Source organism: Pseudochaenichthys georgianus, unplaced genomic scaffold (assembly GCF_902827115.2).
Source record: "Pseudochaenichthys georgianus unplaced genomic scaffold, fPseGeo1.2 scaffold_1858_arrow_ctg1, whole genome shotgun sequence".
Taxonomy (NCBI): domain Eukaryota; kingdom Metazoa; phylum Chordata; class Actinopteri; order Perciformes; family Channichthyidae; genus Pseudochaenichthys; species Pseudochaenichthys georgianus.
This window is the reverse complement of record NW_027262608.1, coordinates 5,001-10,201: the sequence shown is the minus strand read 5'-3', so window position 1 is coordinate 10,201 and position 5,201 is coordinate 5,001. Positions and strand designations below refer to the sequence as shown.

Sequence of the window (5,201 nt, the reverse complement as noted above, 5' to 3'; positions counted from 1 at the left end):
GCAACGGGATTTCTCCATAGGATTTTGGAATATTGTAAAAAATACGATCTGTGGAAAAGGAACCTGTTTTGTTCAGCCGGATAATCTCCACACGTCTACCCTACTTTTATCATTTTCTAATCATAAATCTAATCGCCAGAAGCTAAATGCTAACGTTATGCTATACAGCCCCCGTCACACTGTCCCGAAATTGACACCCGATGGACACACGATAAAGGAAATGTTCAAATTCGGCTGTGATCGTAGCAACATCGGGCCATTCGTGAGGGCATCTAAGCCACCGTATGACCGCCGGTGGAGTTTCTCAGGCTCCGGCAGCAACTTCGTGAGCGGCAACTTCGTAAGGCACTCGTGAGGGCATCTTGTCAAGTCGTGTCATCTTCGTGTTATCATCGGTGCATTCGCCCTCACTCTGATCGGGGCGAATGCCCGATGGCACCGATGATAACAAGATGCCCTCACGATGGCCTTACGAAGGGCAAAATGGACACACGAATTCAACACGAAAATGTGTGTTACTGTGAAACTAAAAAGGATATAATATATTATTTTGAAGGCGAGTTGACAGGAAGTTGTTGTTGCTATGGAAACAACATGACGGAGAAAACGTAATATCTTCTAAATATAAAGACGGAGAAAGTAAAGAACAAAGTCTGAAGATATCAGTACTGTAACATAACTGTTTGCGTTACTTTCGTTGTAGTTGTACGTCTTAAATGTAATGTAAATGTCTTCGTGTGGGGTTCGGGGCCATCTTCGTGCGAAATTCACAATTCCATATTCGTGTGTCTATCGGGTGTCAACTTCGGGACAGTGTGACAGGGGCTTAAAGGAACTACGACTTCAACGTCACGCCAACTTAAGATCCATATTATATTATTATATATGTAATGACGTACAACGGCCTCGACAACTTCTGTAGTCCGATTCAGCCACTTGGTAACAACCATCGTTTTTCAGACACGTCAACTCTTCAGGAATGGATTTAATGTCGTAGAACAAAACGTGATCCGTCTCTTCGATGCGTCTCAACAGACCTTACTTCCAGCTATTTTCCACATTCCTACGGAGAGATCCCGTTGGCTCTGAGACGGGGGAACCGGTCGTGGTCAATGCTGACTCACTTCTGGGCTTTAGGACTCGTCACGGCACCGCTCTATCGTCTTCCAACAGAAGAAGACACTAAGATGAGAACTCGTAGTGAGGGATGTCCCGATCACCTTTTTTTGCTCCCGATCCGATTCCGATCATTTGATTTTGACAATCTGCCGATACCGATTTTTCCCGATCTGATCTTTATGCAATGCATTAAGAGAAAAAAAAGGTAACAGATAACGGCTGGTCATCCAAAGCGATGAACTCAGCTATCTTTTCACTGTTCTGGGGCCGTTTCTCTTTCCTTTTAAAAGTCTCTGAAAGTGTCGGTTGTGTCCGTGCCGTTACCCGAGTGGCCGCTGTGTACTCGTCGTGTTGTTGTTGTTTGTTTCTCAGGTGGCGTATTAGATTGGTCGTGTTGAACGTAGCTCTGTTCTTTCCACCACGTGGAACCTCTGCCTTGCAAACATTGCATCTGGCTGTTACACTGCCTTCGCTTTCAATTTCGCCTCTCGTTAGCTTACTGCTGCTATAGACACTGCGCCCACTCTGTTGCCAGCTTTGAGAGGAATAAGCATCCAGGTCTGAAAACAAGCCCAAATAAAGCAACACATACATGATGTTGTGTAATTTTAAACCAAAACTAAGTCCTCAGGATGACTTTAAGACGTGAACATGGTCATTTTTGTTTTGTAACATTAAATTAAAAAATATATATTTTATAAAAAAATTTTTTTTAGAAATCCCGATCCCCGATTTTTTGAAAATCACGTGATCGGCTCCGATCCCCGATCACGTGATCGGATCGGGACATCTCTACTCGTAGTAACAGACAAACCCTTGACCTTGTTGCACCCTGTGATATTTCTAACCTGGAGGTTTGAGGCTTTGCTGTTGCTGGGATTAAAAGTTTAAAATAACCTCTCTATTAACCTCTGCACTCTCCTCAGAGTTACTCGAGTTCCTATAATTAAGATGTCCTGCCTCGCTAATTACCGCGTGTTGTTTAAAGGTCTGTCCCACTAATTCTACGGGGGAACTAGATGTTCAGAAAATACAATTAATTATTCTCAGAACGTGTGTCTGTTTGAGGACTTAAGATGGCGCGGGGTTCAGGGATGGCGGCACACAGACCAATTACCCTCCAAGATGTACTTTGTGCCCCGGTGAAAGAACCCAAATCCCTGCCTCATTAGAGCAGACGGTTGGATTAGAGCAGCGGTTCCCATATTATGATTTGTGTCGAAACATTTCATTATTAAGATTTTTTATTTATTTTAACCTCTTTTCCTTTTTCTTTCTCAATCCTCCTTACGGTACGTCCACACAGCAGCTTTTCAAAAATCTTGAAAATCTTGGAGCTGGGCGTGTCTGACAGCTTGGGGATTTTTTGCGACCAACAACCAATCAGATGAATGTCCCGCCCCCGACATACAAAGCAAAAAACCCCGGGGATTTTATGCGAGCAATATATAAATATATAAACTCCCCAAACAGGCGAAAACCCCCCTGTCTCTGCCACCTCCCTCCATGCCTGGTTCCTCCGGTTTGTATCCCGGTAATAGTTCTGGTCGTAAAGAACCGGGTGATTTGCTACCTTAACTTCTCGTTTGGAATATGAGGAAATTAACTGCGGTCTGGCTCTCCCTGCTTACACGCGGTTTGATTGGCTAGCGCTTCTACTGTCAGATTTGCATAAACGTGTTTGATTGGCTGACGCTTCCAGCTCAGCTTCAAAAGTTGAACATTGCTCAACTTTTGAATCCTGGAAATCTTCGCTTCGCTCCCCCACAATGCAGTTCGGCGAAAAGCGAGGCAAAGTGCCGTCACCCCCATTCAAAGTCAACGGGCAGAGAAGCGTTGGAAGATTCGTCTAAAGCTGCTGTGTGGACGTACCGTTAGTCATTACAGTCCTTGACAGCGGCCTGTACTACTGGATTAACAACGTGTCACATGTTCTGAATTGACCAATCAGAATCGAGTATTCAACTAAACCTCCGTATTCTTACTAAATACGGTTAATCTGTACATTACATATACATGACATGAAAGTAATGTAATAGTAAAGTACAAGTACCTATATGTTTAAGTGCAGTAAATGTACATATTGACATTCCACCACTGGTTCGTCATCATTATACGTTACAGGCAACACTATCAAGACGGCTCTCAAGATGAATAGTTATTATTAGTTAAATAAGAGGCAATCTGGCACAACAATTTCCTATCTTATCATATCTTATTGTTTATGCTTGAAAATGTTTTAGATTCTTAAGAGGAAGACGTCGGTGTGAGTCTCACCGCTACGGAAGGTCTTAACGGGGCAGAGCTCGTGGTCGGACACACACTCTCCGTCTTCCAGAAGCTTCCCGTCTGCACAGGACAGACAGTCGTTTTCCTCCGGGCCGACACAAGAAGCGCAGGCCGGGTCGCACTCCTCACAGTCATTGGTGTCCTCGTCTCCGTAGGAACCATCGGGACACTCGGGGACACAAATACCCTCTGGGAGAAGAAGGTGATGAGGAATAAATTCCACAACATTTATCTGATTGGTTTAAACTTCGACTTTAAGAATTCTGACTTTTTTTTTTTACTTTTTCAAAACTTTTTTATCAGAATTCTGATTCTTTAATTAGGAATTCTGACTTTTAAAAAAAAAAAAATGCGAAAAGTTCTGAATAAAAAGGTTAGAAATGTGCGAAAAAGGGAACATTTTTGGAATTCCGACTTTTTCTTCCGATAAAAAAAAATACGTTTTTCTCAGAAATCTAGATTTTCTCTCAAAAGTCAGATTTCTTAGAAAGAGTGAGAAAAAGTAAGAATTCAGAATAAAAATATATTAGACTTTCCTTTCAGAATTCTGACTTTTTCTTTAAATTTCTGCATTTTTCTGGTGAATTTTGACTTTAATCTCAAAATACAGAGAAAAAGTGGAAAGTCAGAATTCAAATATATTTAACGTTTTTCTTGGAATTTAGACTTTTTTTTACTTTTAATCTCAAAATGTACCCTCTGCCGTGAAATCTAGCACTCACAAACATGTTTTGATAATCTTACTCTAATACTTTAAGTACACTTTACGGATAACACTTTTACTTAAACTCAGGACTTTTAATTGTAATCTAGTACGGTGATAATACTCTTACTGAAGTGAAGTATTTTTTCCATCACTAACATTTTGACATTTTCAAACAAAGCTTTTCATTTATCGTTTTGTTGTCACGGCTGTGTATTTGTACCTGATAAGAAGAGGTCGGTCTCACACCAGTAGCACTCGTGTTCGTCACAGCTCACACAGTTCTCCTCACACGGCACGCAGCTCATCTCCGCGTCCACGCTGTACGTCTTCGCCGGGCAGTTTTTGTAGCAGCCATCCTGAAAACTGATAACAAAAAAATCTGTCTGTACCTGCGTTTCTTCCACCTCACACACACACACACACACACACACACACACACACACACACACACACACACACACACACACACACACACACACACACACACACACACACACACACACACACACACACACACACACACACACACACACACACACACACACACACACACACACACACACACACACACACACACACCACACACACACACACACACACACACACACACACACACACACACACACACCAAAAAAAAGGGGTTTTCATTCTAGTGTTCTCCAGTGCAGTGAAAGGCAGAGAGGCACACAGCCTTACTTGTAAAAGCCCTCAGTGCAGGACAGGCAATGTTTGGGGTTATCTGTTGAAAGCAGACACAACAACACTCTCCATTTAAACAAAACCTCTGAGGAGAAACCGGGGAACATGGTTGGCCGCTCAGGGAGAAGAGAGCTCGGTCTAATTCATATCGGGAACACTTTATTAGGACTTACAGAGGACACACTTGTTGCAGCCCTCCTCACAGGACATGCAGTCGTCGTAGTCTGGATCCTCCACCTCCCCTGAGAATAAAAAATGTATATCAAGGTTAGTAAGTACAAATACAAATAGATAAAAGTATTTTAATAATGTATATAAACCTAAGAAGTTAAATTAAGTGGGCAATACAAAATAAAATGAAAATATTTGTACAATCATCAAAGTAAAT

The 5,201-nt window shown here is 42.1% G+C and overlaps 1 long non-coding RNA gene across 1 annotated transcript; it reads right to left on the bottom strand.

Annotated features, from left to right (window-relative positions):
- Positions 1 to 3,523: 3,523 nt before the first annotated feature.
- On the bottom strand, positions 3,524 to 5,057 carry LOC117441632 (uncharacterized). Its single transcript, XR_004551402.1, has 3 exons — positions 4,987 to 5,057; positions 4,335 to 4,477; positions 3,524 to 3,597 (listed from the first exon to the last, which is right to left on the bottom strand). It is a non-coding gene; the product is annotated as an uncharacterized lncRNA (long non-coding RNA).
- Positions 5,058 to 5,201: the final 144 nt, after the last annotated feature.